We start from the raw sequence: 16,608 nt of genomic DNA, 5'->3' as shown, positions 1-16,608 counted from the left end.
TTTTAGCTAGAGGTGTTTTTTTCCGCATGAGGCTGCGTCTCTATCCACCGATGTCGCCCTTCCGCATCTGCAGTGAAGGGTGGCAGAGCTAGAGCCGTGTTTGTCAGACCATGAGACATCCCAAAAATCGGTCTTCTCACGAACACAGCTGTAGTGTCCGAACGGTTTGCCAAACAGTTTATATAAACTAAACCTCTTATGGAAAGATGACTCACGAACATAATGGTGTTCTCCGTTTTGCTCTACGACAGCCACAAGCGTCTTGGGACTCGTCTGAAGTCGGTACAGCCGATCTGCCAACTTCTGTCTGTAGCGTCCGAACTGTTTGGGCTGCCCACTAATATGACCCCTCTATGGAAAGGTGAGTCCCTCACGAAAATGCCTGTTTTGCTCTAGGACGCCCACACACCTAGTCTGGGTAGGTTAGATAGGTTAGGTGCGGTCATGAAATTTTGTCAGCATGTTATTGTCATGCAAAAGACTGCTGGTCTCACGGTAATTGACCTTTAATTAACAAACACGTTTAGTATCTCCTTGCCTCCACGCATACAAGCCGCTGATGCGTGCCTTTAGAACATCAATTTACAAAAATAAGTATAATAAATCAATTTAATATACACCATCACAATAAATCCATTATTTATTTTAGCCATGTCTAAAGACACATTATGAAAAACAGAATATAAGTTGGTCTACTGTATGTTATCTGGCTATGCTCCATGCCATAGGCTTTAAGGCGTGTTCATTTAGCTGACAAAATATGCCTTTAAGTCCCGTGCCATTATTTTCAATTATATTCCTATAAAATAATATAACTTAACGGAATAAAATAAAAGGGATATTTTTTCCATTACGGAGCGAGTGCGCATATGAAGTGGTTATGTTGAGCGTAAAATGTATCATTTGAAACAGGTCCTATATGCTAGATTTAGAGTTATTTGGCAACTTTAGTTGTGAATGATATAAACCTTAGAATGTCTTCAATAAAAACATAAGGGCTGCATGGTGCGACTGTAGGCTATTGAGGATTTGAGAAAGATGCAAAAAAAAGCTTGCGCTCCGTTCCATGCCTCAGGCTGCACAGCTGTTCTCTCATCAAGTGATCGTATTTTCACCCATCAGACTATTGTCAATTTAAATAAATAAAGGAGAGATGAGATGGAAACGCAAGGTGGTGAGATTCTATATAGCTAAAAAAGGTAGTGTCAACCAATTAATTATGAAAATATTAAAAATATATATTTTACTTGGCTATTCGAAAATCAAATTCAGTATAATTGTAGGCTAACTGTAAGCCGCCGTGCACAATCAATGAACAAACAGCATCGCCTAGGACTATACGTTCTCTTCCAGATTCGACGATAGAAATTTTGGAGAGTAGCATAAGGCAGTGGTGTAAAGTACTTAAGTAAAAATACTTTAAAGTACTACTTGGGGTATCTGTACTTTAGGAATGTAGTAAAGTTAAAAATATCAATAGTAAGGAAATAATGTACTTTGTACATTTTCCCTGACAACGAAAAATATCAAGAGAACATCCCTGGTCATCCCTACTGCCTCTGATCTGGCAGACTCACTAAACACACATGCTACGTTTGTAAATGATGTCTGAGTGTTGGAGTGTTCCCCTGGCAAAAAAACAAGAAAATGGTGACACCTAGTTTAAGTTATGCAAGGAATTTGAAATTATTTATACTTTTACTTTTGATACTTAAGTATATTTAAAACCAAATACTTTTAGACTTTGACTTAAGTAATATTTTACTGGGTGACTTTCAATTGAGTCATTTTCTATTAAGATATATCTTTCCTTTTACTCAAGTATGACAATTGGGTACTTTTTCCACCATTGGCATACGGTAACCAGTCCATCCAGTATGCATAATAACAGACCACACTCAAAGGCAATCACTTGAATTTGTTTAACTTGAGTATAGACCAATTATGTACCAAAGACATCTTAAATCAGTTTTGTTGAATGTTTCACTGCCATGAGTAATATGCAGTAGGCTGTATTGTATAACGGCACAATCATAATATTAACTCCGTTTCCCCCCCCCCCATATGCATAAGCTCTAATATGAGCATGTATTTTGAATTAATCATCACCTTAGAAAGAGCTCTTCATTTCATTGTGTTAGGCTTTGAAACATTCACAACGACCATGTCTTACAATTGGTTTCAAATTGATCATCACATGATTTTCCATTCCAACGGTCTAATGTCTACTGCTCATGTTTCTTGGCTCAAGCAAGTCTCTTCTTATTATTGGTGTCCTTTAGTAGTGGTTTCTTTGCACTAATTCGACCATGAAGGCCTGATTCACGCAGTCTCCTCTGAACAGTTGATGTTAAGATGTGTCTGTTACTTGAACTCTGAAGCATTTATTTGGGCTGCAATTTCTGAGGCTGGTAACTCTAATGAACTTATCCTCTGCAGCAGAGGTAACTCTTGGTCCTCCTTTCCTGTGGCCGTCCTCATGAAAGCCAGTTTAATCATAGCGCTTGATGGTTTTTGTGACTGCACTTCTTGACATTTTCCGCATTGACTGACCTTCATGTCTTAAAGTAATGATGGACAGTCGTTTCTCTTTGCTTATTTGAGCTGTTCTTGCTATAATATAGATTTGGTATTTTACCAAATAGGGCTATCTTCTGTATTCCACCCTTACCTTGTCACAACACAAATGATTGGCTCAAACGCATTAAGGAAAGAAATTCGACAAATTAACTTTCAACAAGGCACAACTGTTAATTGAAATGCATTCGAGGTGACTACCTCATGAAGCTGGTTGAGAGAATGCCAAGAGTGTGCAAAGCTGTCATTAAGGCAAAGGGTGGCTACTTTGAAGAATCTCAAATATAAAATATATTTGATTTGTTTAACACTTTTTTGGTTACTACATGATTCCATGTGTTATTTCATAGTTTTGATGTGTTCACTATTATTCTACAAATGTAGAAAATAGTAAAAAATAAAAACCCTGGAATGAGTAAATGTATCCAAACTGACTTACACTGTGTGTGTGTGTGTATATATATATATATATATATATATATATATATAATTTTTTGGGATACCTTCAGGTGTCCTAAAATTCAAAAAGCTAAAATTATCCTTGTTATGATCATCTTAAAACAATTCCACGTTAGCTTGGTAGAACCCCAATCATTTCACATTTCCTATAGGACCTTAAGGTACGGTTTTCTGATAGGTAATTTGATCGAATGTGGTGAGGAGCATACTATCTCCAAGCAGACTGACCGTAGCTCTATGACAGGGCTGAAGAGCATGGTGATGAGAGCAGGCAGGCCGTGGATGTGAGGCATCAGCGTAGTCTCCTTCAGTAGAATGCATGCCCCTAGAGCAGCACACACACGCATCTTACTGTTATAACAAAGTCAATGTCTGGTAGGGTCTCACCCTTATTCTAGAGCCCTCAAACTCAAGTGTGGACCACGAAGCCAGTTCACTTGCATTCCCCCCCTCGAATCAGGGACTGATTTAGACCTGGGACACCAGGTGGGTGCAATTAATTACCAGCCAGAAAATAAAACCCATCAGGATCCGGACCTCATAGGGTAAGAGTTGAATACCCCTGTTCTAGAGTGTGCTTACATCCAAGATCACATCCCATTCCCAGTACTGTACCTGTGGCACTGACAGACACTCCGCCGGCCACCAGCATCCTCTGATGGCTGTCCTGAGGACTGTCATTCAACGCCACTGAGTTGATGCTGTCCTTTTCTATGCGCACCGACCTGTAAGGAGTTGACATTAGCACTGGGATATAGTGTCACCAGAAGTGGGCCAAACTATAACCTGATCTGGGTGACACTGACTAACCTGTAGTGGCTGACATTGCAAAAGCTGTGGAAGTTGACTTTGTGAGCGCTGGATGGGCCATGCACAGGAACCTGTTGGGAACAGCATCAGCAACACTTACTTAGCCACAAACAATAACGCCACCATGCTTTACAGTCAGTATGAGGTTCTTCTGTTCAAAGGCTGTGTTTCATTTTCGCCTGGCATTGCGGCCAAACTCCACCTTTGACTCATATGTCCAGAGCACATTGTTCCAGTAGTTTTGGTCTTCACCCAGGTGTTGTCTGGCAAACCTCAGTCTTGATATTCTTTTTTTGAGAGCAGAGGCTTCTTCCTTCCTGACCTCCCACGTAGGCCAAGTTTGTGCAGTCTCTTTCTGACAGTTGACTCATGCACTTCGATATTGATTGTGACAAGAGGCCTGTAGATCCCTTGATGTTACCCTGGGGTTCTTAGAGACTTCTATGAGCATCTTTCGGTCAGCTCTTGGGCTGAATTTGGTGGGATGACCCGATTGCCAGTGGTCTGGAATTTTCTCCATTTGTGGATGATCCGTCGGACAGTGGAACGATGTACTTCGAATTGCTTGGAAATGGATTTGTAACCCCTCCCAGACTCACGGGCATCAATAATCTTTCTTCGGAGGGCCTCTGAGGTATTTTGATCTTTGCATGACGTGTTACCACACACCCATATGGTTAAGGCGGCACACAATTGGCCCAGCGTCATCCGGTTTAGGGTTTAGCCGGGGTAGGCCGTCACAGTAAATAAGAATTTGTTCCTATCCAACTTGCCTAGTTAAGTAAAAAGGTTAAATTAAGATAAAAAAGACCAAACCAGACAACGTTTCAAATCTTTATGGAAGGCTGGACCCTCGCAAGGTGCTCTAATGATTTCCTAATCATTTGCACCTGTTTTGGTGCAACGGATCCTAATTTTAGGTGATGGTAAAGGTAAGGGTGTACACATTTTTTCTGCATAAGGAAATTGCATTTGTTTATTTTAATTGCATAACATTTTCAAAGTAAAACATTGTGTGTGGTGTGTTAAATTGGGTTACCTTTATCAATGAATGTGGTTGGAATTTTGCAAAAATATCCATGTGTCCAAATATGTTTAAAAAAAATACACTTTCCAAAGGGTGTACTTACTTTTTCACAATAAAATTGACAAATTGATTTAAAAACTGTGTTTAACACTATCATGGTTGGCGTCTAGATGGGTTTGTCCAACATCGTGTGACGTAAAACTTTACTTTTCTGTCTTGCATTTATGGTATTGTAAGTTGTTATCATATATTAAGCATTAATCAATTAAATGAGGCATTGAACTTGAACAGTGTACAAATCCTGGATCTAGCTGTTGGACAGTTTTTTGTATAGATCTCAGAAATGCAGTGTAACATTCTGTCTCCTTATGTTACGCGGTGTGAAAACAGTTCATGGGCATACAAACCCAAAATAATAAAAACGATAGCAAAATCGAATGCTTCTAACTGAAATAGTCACCTTTATACTTCAAACCAAAATCAATACGGTCATTAACGTGGTTCTTTAATAACTATGCATAATACTAGGATGTGCATTTGGTGTCCAGCTGATCAGTTACGCCATGATATTTTCACATCCTCATCTGATCCAGGAAGGAATTTTCCAAATGAGAGTCAAGTGACAAACAGCTGTTGTGATGTTGCATCGCGCACACGCCAACAGGCCAAACTGCAAAAAAGGTGTTTGCGAGGAATGTCCAGAATATTTTGTTGTCTCATTTGTTACGGCAGTGAAGACAGTTGTGCCTGGATCCACGTTGGATCTAATATCCCTAGCGTATTGATGTTGCTCATCGGTTGTCTGATTTACAGCAGCGTCTCGTTAGTTTTAACAGAGAAAGCATCACGATAAATTGTTCATATATTTTTGTGCCTCGGACTAGACTAGAAGTTGTGTAGTATATGTTATTGTGCGACACCCAACGCTATTCCAATTAAATGGCATTTATTCAAATGGTGAGAATAATGCTACCAGTATTCATGGCTTTATTATGCGTACCTGTGGCGGCCACATAAGCTCCAGAAAAATTGGCATGCATGTACCCCATCTATTTAGTCAGGCAATGCCCACAATATTCTCACATTTTAGAATATAATTATATACTAAAATATAGAACGCAACATGCAACAATTTCAAAGATTTGGCTGAGTTACAGTTCATGTAAGGAAAATCAGTCAATTGAAATTAATTCATTAGGCCCTAATATATGGACTTCACATGACTGGGCAGGGGCGCAGCCATGGGTGGGTCTGGGAGGGCATAGGCCCACCCAATGAGGAGCCAGGCCCAGTCAATCAATTTGTTTTTCCCCACAAAAGGGCTTTATTACAGACAGAAATACTCCTCAGCACCCCACCCCCCCCAACGATTCCGCAGGTGAAGATGCCAGATGGAGGTCCTGGGCTGGCGTGGTTACACATGGTCTGCGGTTGAGAGGCCGGTTGGACGTACTGCCAAATTATCTAATAACCGACGTTGGAGGGGGCTTATGGTAGAGAAATTAACATTAAATTATCTGGCAACAGCTCTGGTGGACATTCCTGCAGTCAGCTTGCCAATTGCACGCTCCCTAGAAACGTGAGACATTTGTGGCATTGTGTTGTGTGACAAAACTGCACATTTTAGAGGGGGCTTTTATTGTCCCCAGCACAAGGTGCACCTGTGAAATCAGCTTCTTAATATGCCACACCTGTCATTTGGATGGATTATCTTGGCAAAGGAGAAATGCTCACTAAAGGGATGTAACCAATTTGTGCGCAAAATTTGAGAGAAATAAGATTTTTGTGCATATGGGTTCTATATTAGGCCCTATATGTACAATTATATAAATTATACAATTGTGTAACATTGAGGTCCTTGAAAATGAAGTCCCTGAAAGTCCTTGAATTTGACATACAATGTCTGTATGAAACCTGCTTAAAGAATGTATGTTGTTGTATAGGTGGAGATATGGGCCAATTTGCATATATTCACTTTAATTCCTCCAAGTACACATATGGAACTCCATATTTTTGTTGTTTCAAACCATTCAGAAATGTTTTTCCCAATGTTACACATTGGGCCCATTATTTATAGAAAGACGTGTTAAATAATAGGAAAAATAAAATAAAAAATAAATAAAAATATCACCAGATACCTATTGTATCCCAGGAATTCCTGACAGGAAGGTGTGGCCCTGGCCCACTAATACACTGTAGAACAAAATTTACACAAGCTCACATGCTACCAAAATGACGATGACGCCATCTTGTGGTGAACTAACACCGTCTGGTTCAACCAGACAGGCAGTCTATTTAACAAAACCTATGAGTCAGCCGTTTGGCCAGTGTTCTTGCCTTGCTCTTCAGAAAGGACCGGCTGGTCTTGGAGAAGGACTGGAGCAGGCTGTCGATGAGCTGCTTCTCTTTCTCCTTGTTGGTCTTCCAGGAGCTGCTGGTAGCGTTGGGGGTGAAGGTTCCGTCCTGCAAGTCTTTCTACAGAGACACCAGCACCTCGTGGCTCTGCTGCAAGACACACAACGACACAGCACTGTCAGGGCCACAGCCTCTGTTTCTACTGCTGGACAGCTAGGACACACTGAATGATATATGTTTATAGCCAAGCCTTACAGGAATACCACAATTGAACAATTCCCCATTAGCACAACTTTACAAAACGATACATGGCAGTTGATTCTGCAGTGAAGACAGAAAGCTGGTCTGTGTTTCTTAAGGTACCTTGGACTCAAAGCTCTCTTCGGCCTTAACGGCGTGTCCCTCCTGTATCATGATATCAGCCACACTGGAGGTGACCGTGTCGGTGTTGATGAGCAGCTCCACGTGCATGATGCCGTGCAGGATAGAGAACAGGGAGACGATGAGTGAGCGGCCGTTCACTAGTGTTATGAAGCGGTTGCGTGCGCGGCTGCTCCACTGGTCCCCCAGGATCATGGACTGGGCTGATGGATGCATCCCCGAGATACAAAACTCCTGTGCCTGAGGAGGACACAGGGCAGAACACAGTCACACCAGAATACAGGCAAATTTTATCTGGTTAAGATGTGGCCAAAATAGGGTGGATCAGGAAAATACAGTATGTTGCCTATATAGACTTTGTAGCTGTACCTGCAATGGGTGGGCCATGATATCAGCAGGTAGCTCCCTCAGACAGCTGCATGACACCAGGGTGGTGTTTCCGTTCTTCCGTAAAAAGAACACCTGGGATATTCAAAACACATACTTTACATGGTTCATCCACTATAACTGCAACTATAATTAACCTGTATTAGGGAGGAAGTGATTGTGTGTGCCAGTAAGCTTGGCGTGCATGTGATTGTACCTCCACAGAGCTGCCGCGGACGTGCAGGATCTTGGCACGGTAGTAGAGTTGTCCTGGAAGTCCACATTCACCCTGCAAACCACAGGACTGGATAGAATGAGTGATGCAAAGAAAACCTGGAGGATCCCTCCAAGGGGGGAACACAGTGCAAGTGTAACAGTCAGTCACTGAGCTGCATCATTGCATCAGTGAGTGAGTCTATGAGACTGACCCAACTCACTAACATGACAGCCCAGTCTCTAAATGTGTGTAAGGAGGAGGAAAGGGGGGGGCCCCTCTAAGCGGCTGTGTGATGGCTGTGGAGTGTTAACCATAGTGCCATAGCACGTCAGGTTACATCAAGGCATCAGGTTACATCAGGTTACATCAAGGCCCAGTGTAGAGGGGTGCAGCCTGTGGGTGGCTGCAGGGCCCACTCCCCCCAAACAGCCACTGACAGGACACCTCCACCCCCCTGAAGAGGTACCTGGCCCTGAGCCAGAGCTGACATTACCAAGACATCAACTGACCGCAAAACACATTTATCTTGAGAAGTTGGGGTAAGATGCTTCACCCATGCAGAAAACTGTATTTTGTAGCATATGAGAGGGTTAAAACTACAGCTCCTACCAGAGTATTATTAGCGTGAGAAGGATGTATAGGCTTTCTACCGAGCGCATCTCATGTGGCAGACGGTCCTGCTCCCAGCGCGGGCCTCCACCTCGTCACTGGGGTGCACAAACAGGTCCAGAGGATGCCTCTGGTGGGCCAGGAGGAGGGCCAGTGACACCTCAGGGAGGACCCCCGACCCCCGGGTAGTCGTCTGGTAGAACTCCACATGCCCTCTGAACGAACACACAACAAATGTTCATCATCTTACCCAATGAACTATGTGTATACTGTTAGACCATTTAGGTCAAAACATCTAAGAAGTATTTATCTATGAAACAGGTAACATGATGAGTTATGGTACATCTAGTCAAGGTTTCATCCATTAGTTTGTTACCTGGATCCATCAAAGGCTATGGACTTGACCTGGCCACACTGGCGGAACAGGGACTGCAGCTGCTTATAGTACAGGAAACTATAGGGGGGCAGGTTCCTCACCTGAGACCAAACAGTCAAAGAGCCTGTCAGTGGGCTAGCATTCACAAGATACAACACGGTTCATGTATAGGAATCTGATGAATCGGGGATAGGGGGTAAAGGCATCATATCAGCACTGTTGTTTTGGGATCATGGCCAGACAGGTCTTTGGAGGCCAGCTCTTCATCCATTTCCCCTTAGGCAAAGTAGTTGGGGTAGTAGGCACCAGCAATAACCACCTGAGAAAAAGAAAGATGAGATTCTATCAAATAGACAAGGCCAGAGTGATAGTCTGTGTAGAAGGGCTAGGTACACAAGGTAAAATTAGTGTCATAACAATAATCATAAAGTAGTTGATAACGCAGGTTCAAATCAGTAAGGCTGGTCTGAATGGAGAGCTCACTTCATTCAGTAAGCACAATATAATTGACATGGCTTCCTCTATGGGCACAGCAAGAATTTACATCTGATGTTTACAATGTTCTCATCAACAGCAGTGTCATGTCGCTTTTCCTCCTTTACTATTAATTAGCCACGTGCGGAATGTCAGTCACCTATTACCCTACGGCCAATAAGCACAGCTGAATTATGCAATTTTACCACACTTGCTAATTCATCTATGGGCATACCTGTGCAATAATCAACCTGCTCTCTTCTCACCAATCTTATGATGTATTTAAATGAAGGCTTACTCTATTCAGTTAAGCCTTCCCTCAATTGAATAGAGATAAGTTGGAAGTAAGGTGTAGAGCTCCAGAATGCTTGCATGTGCCTCGGTCTCACCTGCAAGATGAATCTCTGCTTGTGGAGGCTGGAGTAGTCCATGGGCAATGGGTTCTCAATCACGTGCATGTTGAACTGGGACATCTTCTTCAGGTCCTCATAGAGCTCGGCCACCTGGGGGTCACAGAGTCGGGGTCAGGTGGTCAGAAATTGGGGACAACTGGTGTGTGTTTCGTGAGATGCTGGTCTCTATACCTCTCTTACCCTCTTGATCTGGATGCAGTTCTCCTTGCCCCACTCCAGCTCATCCTGGGAGGAAGAACACACACACCTTGTCTGATGTCTTTAGGCACCTCCTTTATTACATACGCTTCCATGTATTATCCATGTTGGGAGTTAATTTATGTAACATAACAATCTAAATGCTCTCACCTTTGGGTGCCTCAACTCTCCCTTGTTTCTGGACGTGTGCCAAGCCTTGAATGCGTTGACAAAAGCAATGGAATCACTCGGCACACCGTGTGCAAAGGACAGCTTGCTCCTAAATATTCAAACATTTAAGAGAAGATAGGGACGAGTGTTATAGCTAGCACTGTGATTGTAATTTAATAACTGACTGTTATGGATGAAGACTCAAGAAAATAAAATAACCTTCAAAACCTTCTAAATAGGACTAGAGTCATTATTTTTACTAACTGTATTTTCATGTAAACTTTACCTAATAGTGGGAGTGTTTAATAATGATAAGCTATTGTTTTGCTATCTTAGTCTATTCAACTTTTCTACATCTCCTCGTCTTCCCAACTGTCCTTCGATGCTGGAGCAGCTAATCCGGCTAGATGTGTGTGGGTGTAGAGAGCTATAGGCTATGGCACTTTTTTTTGGGATGTGTAAACTTTCTTTTATACAACGATCGTTTTCATTGCTTGTTAGTAAATAAATAGGTATTTAAAAAGTTGGATGTGTCCGACTCTTCATTAATAAAAGGTTGTTCTGGCTCTGAGGGCTATAGTCTTTACGCGCTAATGATGTGTCAAATGGACAATGTGCCAATCCTCTCCAACCTGGCATGGTATAATTTGATACGGACTCTTCTCTTAATTTATAGACTAATCAACGCTGATCAGGTCCGGTCCTGGACGATATGCGGCCATAGGCGAGACAAAGAAAAATTTATTACGCCCTCCTACCCCCGCAAATTAGAATAGCAGCCTAGGCTATACAGCGTCGGCCTACAATGCACTTCTACGAATGCCCATGTGGTAGCCTACCATATGTAAAACAGGCAATTTACCCTGTCATTTGGTTACATTAATTTCTGTTAATGCATGTATTACTTACAGTAATTTACCATTCTAATTCTCAGAATGGAAATGCTGTTTGTAGAGTTCACAACCTGCTACACTTGTGGTTTATTTCATCCTATCATTTACACACTCCATGTGAGCATGTGTCTGGTTTCCCTGTCCTGTTAATGTTGACGGCGCACGCCTGAGCACAAATAGAGGTACCTGGCCTGCTTCTCGCAAATGTAGGAAAGTGCCCAGCTGAGCTTCTGTCATTTTCTCTTCACCTCACACAGTAAGTCAAATTATAATAGTTCATCAGTTTTTGAAAAACCTTTTCCAACTCTCTCTCCCTCGACAATCAGCATCACTGATAAATAGGCTATGGACATGCAGTGTGTGTGTATTTGTTTCCTTTTTAATAATTGTTAATTTCATACTATAGTTGTCCCTTTCATACTTTTATGTTCAATTCCTTATAGCCTATCTTCGAAAAACCTAAGGTAAGCCTAGGTTTTTAAATACATTTTAAGGAAAATATATATATATATATATATTTGCTTGTGTCTGACATATGCTGGTTGCTTTGATTGACGGGTGCTTTTACAGGGGTGTGCGAGTTTGCTGATTCTCTCTATAGTCCTATTCTGTCCATTCACCAAGTTTCCTAAAGTAACCTGTATGGACTCCATCTCTTGTAAAAGGACTATTTTCAGTAGCTTTTGCTACAGTACATTATTTCTCATTATGGCGTCCTCTCTTTGAAAAACATATGCCAATGTCGTCGAATGACTGCAGCAGCGTAGATTGTGACGTTATGCAAATATTTCGGGAAAAGCGGCCTTCGTTTGAATGGTTTTGCACGTCGAAATAGGATATGTATTTTATTTATTTATATGCAAAAAAAGCCAACAGACAAGAAAAAGGTAGGCACATAGAAGTAACGGAATCAAAATAAAGCTGTGTCAATACGAAAATGCTACAGATCCTCTCCAACCTGGCAATTCTTAATTGATATTTAATAACCTGGAGGGAAAAAAATGAAATGCCATGGTAATAACGAAGTATAATGGCTTGTTTAAAATAGGTTTTATTAAGAAGCATATGCATGTAAACAAGTGTGCAAACAAAACTGTAACCTACCCTTTTCTGACCCTCCCTAATGGTTATATTGGTGACTGTGTACATTGGCCTGGCCAATTACCATAACCTCAAATTCCAAGACCATCACAGCCCTAGTTACAACAGACAATAGGTCAAATGGCAGTGCCTAGGTAGATTGTGTAGAATTAACCAATAAGGACAGAGGAGGTATGGTATATGGCCAATTAACCACGGCTGAGTGCTGTTCCAACGCAAAACATGACAGTCCTGAGCCGTGGTATATTGGCCATATATCACAAACCTGAGGTGCCTTATTGCTATCATAAAAATGGTTATCAACATCTGATATGCAATGGCTGTCAGCCAATCAGCATTCAGGGCTCAAACCACCCAGTTTATAAGTGCAATTATATATTTTTTGCTGAATGAGAGAAAATAATAGAGAGAGAGAGAGAGAGAGAGAGACACACACGGAGAGAAGTCGTTGACCAAACACACAAAGCATAAACCCAAACCCCACTGACCTATGATGAGGCACTCCTCCAGACAGCCAAAGACATGTCCGAGTACGATCATCTTCCACAGGTGCAGGTCCACAGGCAGGTGAGCCAGCATCCGACCCAGGAACGTCAGCTCTCCATCAAAACGCTTCTGGCCCTGCCCATTGTTCCCCAGGGACAGTGCGCCCATCTACACCACAAACACACACACGTCATGACGATTCTCTTTCCTTCAAAGATAACTGACTGCAAGAATGCTTAGTGTCACACATACACACACTGATTCACAGTCAAAATGTCTCTATCCATCAATCCTTCCAGCCAAAGAGACCTGACTGTCCTGTCTGCTACCGCACAGCAAGCGGTACCGATGCACCAAGTCTAGAACCAACAGGACCCCGAACAGCTTCCACCCCCAAGCCATAAAGACTGCTAAATACAGTGGACAAAAATATAAAAATGCAGCATGCAACAATTTCACTGAGTTACTGTTCATATAAGTCAATTAGTCAACTGAAAAAAATGCATTAGTCCCGAATCTATGGGTTTCGCATGACTGGGCAGGGGCGCAGCCATGGGTGGGCCTGGCTCTCAAGTGGGTGGGCCTTCTTGATATGCCACCCATAGCTGCGTCCTTGCCCAGTCATGTGAAACCCATAGATTAGGAGCCAGGCCCAGCCAATCAGAATGAGTTTTTCCCCACAAAAGGTCCTGGGCTGGCGTGTTTACATGTGGTCTGTGGTTGTGATGACGGTTGGATATACTGCTAAAACCTCTAAAACAACGGAGGCGGCTTATGTTAGAGAAATTAACATTCAATTCTCTGGCAACAGCTCTGGTGGACATTCCTGAAAGTCAGCATGTCAATTGCACGCCCCTTCAAAACTTGAAACATCTGTGGCAATGTGCTGTGTGACAGAACTGCACATGTAATGATCATGCTGTTTAATCATCTTTTTGATATGCCACACTTGTCAGGTGGATGGATCATCTTGGCAAAGAAGAAATTATCACTAACAGGGATGCAAACAAATTTGTGCACAAAATCTGAGAGAAATAAGCTTTTTGTGCGTACTATACGGAACATTACTGGGATCTTTTAAATTTAGCTCATGAAACATGGGACCAACACTTTACATGTTGCGTTTCTATTTTTGTTCGGTATACAGCGCATTAGGAAAGTATTCAGACCCCTCGTCTTTTTCCACGTTATGTGACAGGCGTATTCTAAAATTGATTACATTTTAATTTTCCTCATCATTCTACACACAATACACCATAATGACAAAGCAAAAAAAAGGTTTTAGAAATGTTTTCAAATTTGTAAAAAAAAAATATACAGTGGGGAGAACAAGTATTTGATACACTGCCGATTTTGCAGGTTTTCCTACTTACAAAGCATGTAGAGGTCTGTAATTTTTATCATAGGTACACTTCAACTATGAGAGACGGAATCTAAAACAAAAATCCAGAAAATCACATTGTATGATTTTTAAGTAATTAATTTGCATTTTATTGCATGACATAAGTATTTGATACATCAGAAAAGCAGAAGTTAATATTTGGTACAGAAACCTTTGTTTGCAATTACAGAGATCATACGTTTCCTGTAGTTCTTGACTAGGTTTGCACACACTGCAGCAGGGATTTTGGCCCACTCCTCCCTACAGATCTTCTCCAGATCCTTCAGGTTTCGGGGCTGTCGCTGGGCAATACGGACTTTCAGCTCCCTCCAAAGATTTTCTATTGGGTTCAGGTCTGGAGACTGGCTAGGCCACTCCAGGACCTTGAGATGCTTCTTACGGAGCCACTCCTTAGTTGCCATGGCTGTGTGCTTCGTGTCGTTGTCATGCTGGAAGACCCAGCCACGACCCATCTTCAATGCTCTTACTGAGGGAAGGAGGTTGTTGGCCAAGATCTCGCGATACATGGCCCCATCCATCCTCCCCTCAATACGGTGCAGTCGTCCTGTCCCCTTTGCAGAAAAGCATCCCCAAAGAATGATGTTTCCACCTCCATGCTTCACGGTTGGGATGGTGTTCTTGGGGTTGTACTCAAACTTCTTCTTCCTCCAAACACGGCGAGTGGAGTTAGACCAAAAAGCTCTATTTTTGTCTCATCAGACCACATGACCTTCTCCCATTCCTCCTCTGGATCATCCAGATGGTCATTGGCAAACTTCAGACAGGCCTGGACATGCACTGGCTTAAGCAGGGGGACCTTGCGTGCGCTGCAGGATTTTAATCCATGACGGCGTAGTGTGTTACTAATGGTTTTCTTTGAGACTGTGGTCCCAGCTCTCTTCAGGTCATTGACCAGGTCCTGCCGTGTAGTTCTGGGCTGATCCCTCACCTTCCTCATGATCATTGATGCCCCACGAGGTGAAATCTTGCATGGAGCCCCAGACCGAGGGTGATTGACCGTCATCTTGAACTTCTTCCATTTTCTAATAATTGCGCCAACAGTTGTTTCCTTCTCACCAAGCTGCTTGCCTATTGTCCTGTAGCCCATCCCAGCCTTGTGCAGGTCTACAATTTTATCCCTGATGTCCTTACACAGCTCTCTGGTCTTGGCCATTGTGGAGAGGTTGGAATCTGTTTGATTGTGTGTGGACAGGTGTCTTTTATACAGGTAACGAGTTCAAACAGGTGCAGTTAATACAGGTAATGAGTGGAGAACAGGAGGGCTTCTTAAAGAAAAACTAACAGGTCTGTGAGAGCCGGAATTCTTACTGGTTGGTAGGTGATCAAATACTTATGTCATGCAATAAAATGCAAATTAATTATTTAAAAATCATACAATGTGATTTTCTGGATTTTTGTTTTAGATTCCGTCTCTCATAGTTGAAGTGTACCTATGATAAAAATTACAGACCTCTACATGCTTTGTAAGTAGGAAAACCTGCAAAATCGGCAGTGTATCAAATACTTGTTCTCCCCACTGTATATATATTACATTTACATAAGTAGATCATTTACTCAGTACTTTGTTGAAGCTCCTTTGGCAGCGATTACAGCCTCGAGTCTTATTTTTTTTTACCCCTTTTTCTCCCCAATTTCGTGGTATCCAATTGGTAGTTTACGGTCTTGTCCCATCGCTACAACTCCCGTACGGACTCGGGAGAGGCGAAGGTCGAGCGGGGTGCGTGCTCCAAAACACAACCCAGCCACACTGCTTCTTGACACAATGCCCGCTTAACACGGAAGCCAGCCGCACCAATGTGTCGGAGGAAACACTGTACACCTGGTGAGCATGTCAGCCTGCATTGCGCCTGGCCCGCCACAGGAGTCGCTAGTGCGCGAATTGACAAGGACATCCCTGCTGGCCAAGCCCTCCCCTAACCTGGATGACGCTGGGCCAATTGTGCGCCGCCCCATGGGTCTCCCGGCCGCGACAGAGCCTGGAGTCGAACCAAGATCTCTAGTGGCACAGCTAGCACTGCGACACAGTCCTTTCTCTGAGCTCTACAGACAATTCCTTCAACCTCATGGCTTGGTTTTTTCTCTGGCATGCATTGTCAACTGTGGGACCCTGAATTTACCACATGGGGACTCCAATCAAGTTGTAGAAACATCAAGGATGATCAATGGAAACAGGATGCACCTGAGCTCAATTTCAAGTCTCATAGCAAAAGGGTCTGAATACTTATGTAAATAAAAGGTGTTTTCTATTTTTTATAAATCATCAAAAAAAAAATGTACAAGCTGTTTCCACTTTGTCATTATAGGGTATTGTGTA

The 16,608-nt window shown here is 42.5% G+C and overlaps 1 pseudogene; it reads right to left on the bottom strand.

The window, feature by feature from the left end:
- Positions 1-16,608, bottom strand: part of LOC139531010 (ATP-dependent RNA helicase TDRD9-like) — a 43,509-nt pseudogene that overhangs the window by 1,101 nt on the left and 25,800 nt on the right.

This window comes from Salvelinus alpinus, chromosome 9 (genome assembly GCF_045679555.1).
Source record: "Salvelinus alpinus chromosome 9, SLU_Salpinus.1, whole genome shotgun sequence".
NCBI lineage: Eukaryota > Metazoa > Chordata > Actinopteri > Salmoniformes > Salmonidae > Salvelinus > Salvelinus alpinus.
The sequence above is the reverse complement of the archived record's forward strand: the minus strand, read 5'-3'. Positions and strand labels throughout refer to the sequence as shown.